General features: G+C 52.1%; 1 pseudogene; it reads left to right on the top strand.

The window, feature by feature from the left end:
* The window catches only part of LOC101575050, a 783,209-nt pseudogene that overhangs the window by 667,655 nt on the left and 103,453 nt on the right, over positions 1-12,101 (top strand).

The raw sequence follows: 12,101 nt of genomic DNA, 5'->3' as shown, positions 1-12,101 counted from the left end.
GCCACACTTCTCAAAATCCTGTCACACCTCCCCACAAGGCAATGGTGCAGGCCCCTACCATGCACATAGGCAAAAGAGATGGCAGGCTTTGCAGAGCAGTGCCTCCTCCTCGGATGCTTCCCAGGTATGCCCCGCTGACAGGCCAGAACTGAGAGCCTTTAGGTGGCAACCTCATCCCATAAGACACGCAACCCTTGCCCAGAGGAACCGACTGCAAGACCATAAGTGACTTGATGAGCCACGCTGAGGTTCTGTGCTTTATTGTAAGGGCAGAATTGGAACTGAAGGATTTTAAATGTAGGACAGACTCTGATTAGATTTTTATTTGGGGAAAAAATATTCTAACCCCTGCATAGAAGCTGAGCTTTAAATACCATAATAGGAAACTGAGGTGTGGTGGGAGGTTGTTGGAAGCTGCAGGGGCCTAGAGCGCAGCTGCAATGGTGATGATGGGCAGCGGTGAACTCGGGGTGGGGCTGGTGTGTGGGACACGAGGGAGGCGCAGAAGGCCAGGGCGAGGCCCAGCGCTTTTCCCAACCTGGACAACAGGATGAATGCTAGTTAGCTACTCACTCCAGAAATGGCGGGAAAGACAGGGTGGGGGAAGGAGCGAGGACCAGCTTGGGTTGGGACACGCTGCCCAGGGGGTTTCCAGCAACACTGGATGGAAGTGGGTCTCCCCATATCACAATGTAGGACCTGTAAAGCAACTCAGGGGGAGGGACTGTATGGGGACGTCCTGGGCCACTGGACAGTGCGTCGGAAACTGAGGAGGAACACGTGGCTGAAAACAAGGATTTATACATCATCAGAACACAGGCAATAAGGGGAATGAATGAGCCATCCCAGGAAAAGTATGTATAGTGAGCAAAAGGACCCCTCAGAGGACCTAAGAGACACCAGGATAAGGAAAGAAATGTCTTCCCAGGACATAGGGGGAGGGGAAGCAATGCCAGACACGCAGGGGGAACCATGACAGCATGACGCTGGAGACGACAACAGCAAGTTTGATGGAAGGAAAAGCTGTCGATGTCACATGCTGATCAGTGATGAAACGCAATCCTACGGCAAAGGGTAAGGGACGCGTGAAGGGTGTACGGGGACACAGGAAGGGTATATGGGGACACAGGAAGGGTGTACGGGGACACAGGAAGAGTGTCTCATTCCCCAAGAGAAATGTGATCATTACATTCTACGGATACACACTAATAAAAATAAATAACTAAACGCAATTAGAAACAAAAAGTCACTTTTGCTTACATGCCCGCAAAGACTCCCATTTCTTAGAGCGTGATATCTGCGAGCGTGATGTGTCCATCAAGTCTGCTGAGGGACACTGAGAGCCCTAGGTTTCCTCAAGAGAGGATGCAGAATCCGCTCCCCAGGCATACAACGCTCAACTAGCACATGAAGACGGCTGCTGCGGTCCAGAGACGGAGCGCTGCTCGGAGCAACTTCAACCCCTAGGTGGGCTGAAGACCAGGACAGGTTCTGAAGTCCAGAATCCAGGCCTCTTGGAGGAAGCCCTGGAAACCTGTCACTGAGACGACTTCAGAAGGAGCCCAGCCACAACCTGACGACTTGCTGTGGAAGGCCTCGGCGCAGCCTGCTCTGTGGCCACCAAGGGAGGTGGACGTGGCCTGCGAGGCGGGCAGCTGTGGGGCATGGTTGCAGCAGTCTATGACCCTTCATAAACGTGGTCAGGAACAGGAAGGCAGACAGGAGGCGCCCTCCCCTCTCTCCCTCCCCAGCCTCTTTCTACAGCTTCTAATGCCACAACCTACGAGCAAAGCCGCTGGCAGAGGAGTCTGGGAAACGTGGACCACGAAGCCCCAGGCCCAGCATCACAGATCCAACGTGAAAATGTGGGCTGGCCACTGAGACACCAGCTTTCCTGAATGCCCAACACACAGCGTGGAAGACCTGTGTGGTCGGAGCCGACAGAGCAAAGCCACCTAAGCTGTGAGACCCCCTCCCCGGCCCCCAGCTGTGCAAACCGGAGCGCGCTAATGCTGCTGTGTTTCTGTTTCCTGCTCTGCAGCACGAGAAGACAATGTGTGTTCCGTTCACACAGCGTGTCTGTTCCAGAGGAACAACTCAGATTCTGAAACACCACACTGAAAAGACTCAAGGCGAGGGCCGGTGAGATAGCGCAGCAGAGCAAGTGCCTGCTTTGGAATGGGGAGAAATCCAGCTTGATTTGGGGGATTCATTTGCTGATGGGAAGAAGCCCTGCTTAGTCCCTCTTAGTTCAAATTAAGGTTCCCACTGACAAGTCTTCAACTTTGATTTGTACAGATCTTTCCAATGCAAAAAAGTCCTCTGAGGCCACCCTCTCCTTTCCCTCGAGTTAATTCTAAATGAAATGTGGCCGTTTCCCACAACTCACTTGTGAAATTTTCAGATGGCTGTGGAGAGATCAGGGCGGGGGCAGTTACCACTGAGAGGGAAGGCAGGGGCTGAGGGGTGGAAGGAGATCACGGAAGAGGTGACAGAAAGACCCGTGGGTCAGAAGGCAGCGCCAGGTCTCGGGACTCCAGGGCAGCCACGGCAAATGTTCCCCGTGGGCTTCTGGGGACACGGGAAGAGGAGGGAAGAGCCGCCTGCGGAAAACGAGCGCCAGGAGACACCGGTTTCAGAAGACGCAGAGGAAGCCTCTGCCCGCCTGTTTGAAGCCCGGGCGCCAGGCTCTGGGCACAGGCCCTCCCCTCTGAACGTCAGAGACACCTGGGCAAGCAAAGGGTGTCACAGCTCCAGGGAGCAGGCACAGCGTCTTTACAGTCGCTCAGCAGGCCTCCGCGGGCAAAGCCGCCAAACCACGTCCGCTTTGCCGGCTGAACACCGCGCTGATCACTGAGGCCACAAGGAGCATGGGGCAGTCGATTCCAAGGCGCCCGGCGAAGGAGAACAGAAGCCTGGGCCTGGGCCTGGGCCTGCCCCACCGCCCACCCCCAGCCCACCCCCGGCCTTGGGCTGCTGAACAGCTGGGCTTTGCTCTGAACACCACCGACTTCAGGGCCGCCTACAGAGGCCCCGCGTGGACCGCGGGAGGGAGACACTGCGGACCGCCGCCGGGCCAGGAGCCCCGCGCCGGCTCCTCCCAGGCCGCGGTCGGGTGAGCAGCTTCCCTTCCTGCGCCTTTCTGCACGAGGCTCCCGCCTCAGGTCCAGCTGAGCATGGGCTGCAACTCGTGAGCCAGGAGCCACAAGAACCTGTCCTCCTTGAAAGGACGCGTGCCAGCTGGTCCCCCCAGAAAGCGATGACTAACACAAGCGTCTATGAGGATGACTGGACACTCGCTAGCAGCAGGTGAGCGGACCGAGTCTAAATCCTAGTTCACAATTCAGAGCAGGTGAGCCTGTTAAGTCCTTTAAGAGCAACCAGCGGCAGGAGACGGCTCCAGCGGCGATGGCAAGCCCAGGAGCGCCCTCAGCGGCGGGCGCCAGCAGCCCGCCGGCCGCAGCGGGGGAGCCACAGGTTCGCCGCCGCCGGGCGGAGCTAAGGCCACGTGGTGTCCTATCTTTGTCCATTTCTTATCCTTGAGGGACTCTATTTCCTGCGCAACTGGCCCGTGGATCTGGGTTGGAGGAACAAAGCTGTGACCTCCAGGCTGGGGGCAGAAGGCGAAGGATTGGGCGCTGGGACTGTTGGCGTGTGCCAACTCCCCCACAATGCATGCATTTCCTGTGTAACACAGACGTACTAATAATAAAAGCTCCCACCCCAGGAGAGACTTTGGGGGTGTCTATGATGCAAAGGTGGTTCGAGGTTAAATAAGTTAATTAGCAGCTGCGAGCGGGAAGCCCCCTGGAGTCTTCCTGCGCTTCGCGAGCCGGCCGCATGGGGCAGGATCCTCCTGCCTTCTCTGAGATGACCGGCAGGTGGCAGCAGAGCACAGCGCAGGTCTGAAGGGCCCGGCAGGCGCCCTGGGAAGACAGACAGGGGCCTCACCTCGGATTTTCCCGCCTCCAGGACTGGGAAATAAACTTGCTTCTTATAAAATTATTAAAAGGGTTTCAGCCTTGACACATACAGTCTCCTATCTGCCACAGCTCGACTGGACACCGCGACTCTGTGGTGGCCAGAACGTGACCACTCAGCAGAAACCACACTTCGTATTGAGTTCCATCTTTTCCCAAAATCTTGATATGAGGTGTGATACCCACAAAGTGCCTTATATGCAAACGAGCCGCGGCCCGGGTCCGCCCTCGGGCCGGCCAGCACAGGCCGCTTCGCGCTGCGCCCAGCAGGCAGGCTGTCCCCTCGCAGGGCTGCGCCTGACGAGCCTCCGGGCCGCGCTTCCTGGCTGGCCGGCCCGATCTCTTGCACGTCGTGGGCAACCACCCCCGAGCGGCTCCTGCGCTGGGGAGTCCGGAGGCCTCTGTCCCCGCGCCCCGTCTGTTCCAGTCGGTGGAGCGTGAAGAGCCCTCGTCTAAGCTGAGAAGGGAAATTTCTAGAAGCACGCTGGTCAGGGGCGAGCGCTGCTACTTACACGCTTCGGGCCCCTTCTGACGCGCCTGCGTGCCGGTTCTGGGTCACTGGACAGCTCGTGACGTCGCCCCTTTCTCACTAGGGCTATGGAGCCTTGCAAATTACAAGGTCTTAAATGTGAGCAGCGTTAAGTGACCGGCACGTAGGAAGTCCCCCGCAGATACCAGTTCCGCTGCCCCTGCTAAGTGAATAGGGGAAATCTGGCATAAGGAGGGTGTCACTGCAAACAAAAAAGAAATGAGGTGATTCCGGAGCAGAATTTTCCTCGGCGACTCGTTTCTAGCGATTCTGTGGGCGTTGGCAACATCCAGACCATACTGTCTTAACATCTATCTCACTTAAACTCGTTATGCTTAACGACCTGCTTGGTGTCAGGCCCTGTGGCCAACGCTGAGAGACGAACGTAGGGCGGTGCTGGAAGGGTCTTCCCTCAAGTGCCTTCAGCTGCGCTGCCGCGGCCACCCTGATTCCTGAATTGTTAATACCACGAGCATTTTGAACAATATTTATTGGGGTGTCTCCTATAAGGCCATGGAGACTACTGGGGCTCCTTATTAATGAGCAGGAACATTAGTATTATTCTAGGCAGCTGCTTTCCATCCATCAATTGGGGTCCTGTCCAGCAGCCCCTCCCCACCCTAAGGGATCTCTGTTTAGCTATCTTATGACCACTGAAAATATAATCTCAGCCCTGAACACGCAAGTGTGAACAAATGAGAGACACTCAAGTTACAATGCATGAACAACAACATGCGTCACATTTATCAAGCCATATTCGACAGCATTTTGAGCAACTGGCAACCTTGGAGGAAGCATGCCTTTCATTTAGAAGACGTTAAACCAAATTAAATTATAGCCAAACGCTTTTTTTTTTTTTTTTTTTTTTTTTTTTTTTGGCAGAAATGGGGATTGAACTCAGGCCCTTGCACTTGCTAGGGAAGCACTTATTTCACTGAGCCATTTCCCCAGCCCCAGCCAAATGCTTTAAAATTTCAAAAATACAAAAAGAATAAATTATTGAGCTCAAATAAAACAGATTGGACAGAAGTAAACAAACAAAAACACACACAAGACAATTTGTTTATACAATCAGAGTGTACCCAATTATATTTTGGCCAAATTAAATTATAATCACCTTTTTAAAGTTTGTAATTACAAAAACATTTTGTAGGTCAATTAGCAGAAATCTCTTAAAGAATTTGAAAAACATAAAAAGCTTCTTTATAGCTAATGCATATATTCACATTCTGTTTTGGCTCAATACTGGCAGCCACCGTCGAGCGGGCCTTGGCCTCGCTTGCTGGCATCTTCTTCCACACCCCCATCCTCCCATTCAAAGCAAGCAAGTCTCGCGATGCAGCAAGCCACGGAATCAGATCAAAGCCTCCTTCGGGCCCAGGGCAGTGTGCCAAGCTCAAGCGCGAGGAAGCAAACTGAGCAGAGCACAAGGACTAGGCACGGTAGGGTGGAGGGTGACAGCCACAGCTCTGACAGTGCCCGAGTCCTGGCAGGACAGTATTCATCTGGCCTGGACTTGCTTCTGGCGGGAAGGGCCAGTTCCAGGGACTGATGTTCCCTCCACACCCCTGCCTTGCGCAGCCTCTGGATGTGGCCTTTACGCCCCCTCCTCCAGCTTCCATGGTCACTGGGTATTGTCTCAGACCAACTGGCTCCGCACGTCCCACAAACCACTACTACTGGGGACACACGCACTGCCAGACCTGGGGGCTGTCTTCTGCCCGAGCCTCTGGAGAACACTGAGCTCTCTCTGGTTCACCAGCGGGGTCACAGATGGGTAACTACTGCTAAATCTGCACCAGCACCTAGCGAAACTCCAGCAGGCTTTCCCCCTACACTGGCAGCTAGCGTGGGTTCCTGGGGCTGAGAGGCGGAGACCCATGACCTCAAACTGGAACTTCCTCTGATTCCATCATGAACACTTCCTTCTTCTCCCGTCTAGCAGCTTAGGATGTTGTAGCTTCAAAGGCCCCTTCTCCCTGCAATGGGCACGCTGGTCTGGATCCAGGGAAGCGCGAGGACCTCCTCCCTGTCTGCCTTTCTCTCCCCTTTCCCTGGACTCCAGCCGGCCTCCTCCCTATGGGCTGCCAGCACCACTTTCTATTTTCCCGTCTGTATCTCCACTCTGCATCCTCTCCGTTATGCAACACTTTCTGAACACTTTCTCTTAACAGAGACAAACTCATTCATGGCAGATGTCTGGGCCGCTGTGCCAGTGCTGTAGGCAGCTGAGTTTGATAGAAATGTTATAGCCAGTCAGACAGGGCACAGTCCCCAAAGGAGCCAGTGCGGAAGAGCCACCTTGCAACTGTGGGGAAGACAGGCACCTCTGCTGCCGGCCACACCTGCAGACCAAAGCTTAAACAAAAGCACCCACATACCGCCATAAGGATAAACATCAGGGATTGATACTCTAAATAAGTATCTATCACCTTGCAAAAGCCAGGGAGGGACCGGGGAGATAGCTCAAGGCACAAGCCTAGAAGGTCTTGAGTTTGAGCCCCAGTATCAAAAAAAAAAAAAAAAAAAAAACGCCAGGAAGAGTCAGTAACACCTACAGGTACAGCCCCTGCTCTGTATTCATGCCTGTTTGAATACGTACCCTATTGGATCCTGATTTAATCGATGTTACCTAAGCAGTTGTGCTTATAGTCTTGTTGGTTAACCATAGTTTTGCCCTACCTCATGCCCACTTAGTGAGTTCCCTCGTTTTCCACCTTAGACCCGCCTCACCTCAAGGTTTTGCTGTACAAAAGTCCCTAGAAAGGACAAGCTCCTTGGCAACCTCCTCAGGTCCCCTTCTGTCCCTCTCTCAAAGAGAAGCTTTCTTCCCCCCAATAAATAAATTCTGCTCTTAACCCCATTCCTGTTTTAGAGAACACGAACTGGTCCCATGTATCCTTCAGGTCGGGAGTTTCTTCCCCTGCATCTCTTTCCTCTCTGCAGCCCAGAGTGGGGGGTCGCCTACCGAGGTGGGAGAGGGGTGTTGGGTGGTGCTGCTGGAGGCCAAAGGCAAGATCCTCTCTTCCGGAGCCCAGGGGGGTTACTAAAACTCAGTCTGGAAAGCCACAGCGACACACCCTCAGCCACTGAGGCATCGTCCTGCCTGTGCATAGTGGGAATCTATACAAGGGAACAGATCCAAATGCCCCAGTTTCCCAGGAACAACCTCCCACAGCCTGCTGGCTTCATGAAGGCTGAGCCTGCCTGTGGATGGCCACCCTACACTGAGAGAAGGCCACAAAAGGTATGAAGTGTCCCCCTCAAGTTCATCAGAGTTCTTGGTGGTACATCCCAGCCCCGGTGGCTTGCTGCCAGGTGTACCCCCAGCCAGTAGCTGGGCACTCGCCCTTCCAGCCCACACCACGGCGAGAAACCAAAGTCGGGAAGTCTGGAACAACAGCTGTAGCTGCGGTGCTCCGCAGCAGCACAGCCAGGTCTGGACTCCTCTGAGCTGCTGGGTGGGTGACATGGAGGAGCGGGAAGGGCAGAAGCAGGCACCAGCAGGCTGCCAATCCAGACGACAGATGCAGGGTGATCTGAACAGGCGCATTTGGAAGCGCAAGCAGACAGACACTCTAATCCCAGGAGCTCCCACCATCAGGTTAGAATACCTCTATCACCAGGACCGACCAAAACAAACCCAAAGGCTAACTGACCAAATTCAGAGACGAAACTCCGACCAAATTCTCAGCTACACCAAAAGCAAATGGCTGCCACATCTGGGAGCCCGCACCCACCAAACTGCAGCCTGGAAGAAAAGCAAGTCTCCAGTGAATCAGAGGTGGGTGAGAAATCTGATTTTGAATCTTGCCTAGGTCACATCCAACCTCAGTCTCCCGCAGGTGGCCAGCTGGAATCAGCTGGGGGCCCTGCCACCTGTGGAGCGGCTGAAGAGAAGCCCCCACAAAAGAGACCAAGTGCCAAGGAACAAGGAAGCATTTCTTGTGGGCTCGTGACAGCCTGCCTTTGGGTCAGGACCCCCAAGTTGATGGTGCCCACCTGAACTTTGCTTTCCGGTTATACACTTCACAGGTTTCCATAGTAACCACCTTTCCATAGCTCATCTTCAGGGATTTTACAAGAAGGTTTACTTTTCCCAGCCACTGTTGACCATCTCTGCCACGGGGCAGTGCGGCTTAATGTTTGCTCTCTTTCCCAGGTTGTCCTATTTGTTCCCATTTTATGACCCTGGTTTTCTCTAAGTGGGCTCATGGTAGCTATACCGGAAAGGCTGATGGGGTGAGTTTAACTCAAGAGACCCTCCCTTAAGCTGGAGTCTCTTTTGCCTCATCAGGTACATTTGTTAACGCAAGCAAAGCAGATATTACTTCAACTTTAGTTGGAAAATAGCATCATTCATTTTTCAACCATATGCGAAGAAAGATGCCACCTTTAGTCGCCAGCCTTGGATGGCTGCCGATGAGCTCACTGGCAAAGCCAGCCCTGAACAGAGCTGGGGTCAGTGTGTCGGGGTGGCTACAGGCAGAGGGGGAGCAAGGGTCCCAACACCCCTGCGGGGCCTCCCTTTGCCTCTTTTGAGGATTCCAGGGGCCTGCTCCTCTGTGGGTCTCTTCAACTTTCTTCTGCCTGTGAGAAACTCAAGAGGACACTAGTACAGCCATCATCTTTGCTGGTCTGGTGGCCAAAATGCAACAGTTTTGTTCCCACAAAATCTCTAACCCTAATGAGGCATTTAGCTTTACAGCCTGGACTTACGATTCCCAGGTCTTGAGAGTCATCGTCTTAGTGACCTTTCTCATTACTGAGACAAAATATGCGACACTTACAAATCAAGGGACGAAAGGGGCATTGAGCTCACGGCGTGCAGGGCTTTCAGGCCCCCGCTGGCTGGCTCCAAGTCGGGCGGCAGGGCAGCAGGCAGAGAAACAGGGGGACAGCAAGTGGGGAAAGGTTGTGGGGGAGGGGAGGGATCGAATCCCCACACCGCCCCCAGGGGTGTCCTCCTCCAGTCCTACCCCGCCTCTCAACAGCAAGTTCAGCTGCAGACTCCCTGGTGGGCGGTGGTGGTGAGGATGCAGCCCAGGGTCCCGTTGGCACCCCAGCTCCCACCTACGAGTGCATGAAGCTTTGGGGACACGTAGGTATAAAACACAACAGTCATGACCTCCGTCCGCTCTGAAAGGTCGCCAGTCAGAAAGCCCCAGCCAGGTCTACCCATCCTCTGTATTTGGCCTCCACAGATCCTGCTGCACGGGTGGTGCGCCCTTCTCTTGCCACCTCGAGTCTCTGAACCCCTCTGCCACATAGTCCTGTTTTGTCTTCATAAGCAGCCTCTGAGTAAATACACGAGAGCTTTATCTTCTGATCTCTAAACTTCTCTTTGGCCGTGTTTCTTCTACTGTGTTGGGTTCCACTATTTCTTAAACTGTTACACTCATTTCTTTAATCTCCAGAGGCTGCATATTTTTTCAAAAGCTATGTATAATTCATAATAATCAAAATACCTCTGTGGGTCTAGCCCGGCCTCTCGTCGGATCTGCCGGCTTAGCCTCATGGTGCCTGCTGTCTGGTTTATTCCTTTACTCCATGATGCTGCTTGCCAGCTTCTCTGCACTGAGGCTGGCTGCGAGGCGGAGCACGGCGGAGGGCTCGGCCCGCTCAGAAAGGCGGACAGCTGCCTGCGCCGAGCGGAGCCTTCTAACCGCAGGGGCTGCACAAGCAACTTCTAGAAGTTGTGTTGCGTCTTCTGCAAGTCCGTCTGCTCTTTTGGGTATTCTCTCTTCTTGTGTATTTCATTCCTTTGTTTACAACTCATTATTCTTTCATTTTAACACTATAGCTGACAATTCCATTTTCTTAAATTGAAGATGATATGTTTGTAAATTCTCATACAACATTGTGACCTACTTGGACCTCAGGACAAAGCAGGTTAGCCCCCGTGGGGACAGCTCCTCAATAACAGCGAGACGCTACCTAATATTCTCATCGGGGAGGGAGCTTCTCAAACAACCTGATCTTAATTCTAATTTCGTAAAGACCCAAGATCATCTGCCCTTTGGGGCTGTGAAACACAAGCCTCTGATATTTTCGCAGTAAATACTGAAGAGAGTCATCCTTGGAAGAGGAGGTGGCACGGCCCTGCCTTCAGTCCCTTCTCATCCGAAGCTGGCGAGGCTGTGCCTTCACGGGGGCTGCTGGGGACTGCACCACAGGTGTTCTGCCACCTGCCTACACCCTAGTCCTTTTTTCTTTCTTCTCTTTAAATTTTATTAAGGAAGTTTTTTTTTTAATTTTATGGAAAAAAGGTGAAACAAAAATTCATAACAAAATAATAGGATAACAATAGTTAATACATTATATGTTGTTATCTTTAAAGTAGTTGCTCAGGGTGCAAGATATGGGCATAAAACCTTCTCCAATCAATATCAGCATGAACCTTCCTTTTAAAAAAAAAAAATTGTATTTAGTTGTTACAGGGTCTCTACGCAGCTCAAACTCCTAGTGATCCTCCTGTTTTGAGCCTCCCAGTGCTGGGATTACAGGCATGCACCACCACACCCAGACTCTGTGGCCTGCTCGGCCCACCCTGGGGGCGGGGCTGGCACTGCATGTGGCCGGGGATGGACCCTTCCATCTGAATGAACTAAGAGACACTAATAGCGTGACTGACTTGCATTTGTTTCCTTTTCCCGCCTGCCCTTTCCCCTTTCACCCATGCTCGTTCCTTTTTCCTTCTGAACAACTGTTCCTCATTTCACGATATCTACCGTACATTTTAGGTCTTGTGTGCGCTTTCAGTTTCTCACACCAGGAAGACAGCGTGATGTTGACACGTATGAGGCTGATTGATTTCACTTATGAGTATGGTCTCTAGTGGCATCAATTTTTCTAAAAAAAAAAAAAAAAAAGGCTCAAGTCCGTCCTCCTTTATGGCTGAGAAGTACTCCATTGTATTCAAAAACCAAATCTTTTTAATCCATTCCTCAGTTGATGGGCGTCTGAGTTGTTTCCAAAATTTGGCTCTGACAAGTTGTGCTGCTGTGAACATAGCCCCACATACATTTCTATGGTAGGATACAAGACGAGGAATAGCTGGGCTGAATGGGACCTCTAATCCACACTGATTTCCACAGTGGACGCACCGGTCTACACTTCCACCACCAATGGAGAAGTGTTCCTCTCACCTAGAGTCGTGACAATATCTGTCATTGGTCAATTCCTAAGTCCTTTTCTATTGTTTGAAACAGGATCACATTAATTTGTGCAAGCTGGCCTCAAATTTGGAATCCTCCTTCCTTACCCTCCCCAGTAGCTGGGATTACAGGTGTCATTATACCTGGTTATGACTTAATTTCTGTAGGATCCTCTAAATATTTAAAATGATACCATACGAACAGGTATCACTACTGTGTTTTCTTTGTTAGCATAGAAATTCTCAGTTTATTTAGCCCATCTTAAAGAGATCTCCTTTTCATATAACATCTAATCTTAACCCACTCTAAGATGTGCTTTTTCAACACTATACTTTATCACTGCCAAGAGAGATTGGCTGTTTCAAAAGATGTCCTTGTTTCCCAGAATACTGTTTTGGTCACAGTATTATTTTTTTAATTTTTTATTTATTTATT

The sequence above is a fragment of the Octodon degus genome, unplaced genomic scaffold (genome assembly GCF_000260255.1).
Source record: "Octodon degus isolate 3935 unplaced genomic scaffold, OctDeg1.0 scaffold00057, whole genome shotgun sequence".
NCBI lineage: Eukaryota > Metazoa > Chordata > Mammalia > Rodentia > Octodontidae > Octodon > Octodon degus.
This window is presented reverse-complemented; position numbering and strand designations above follow the sequence as displayed.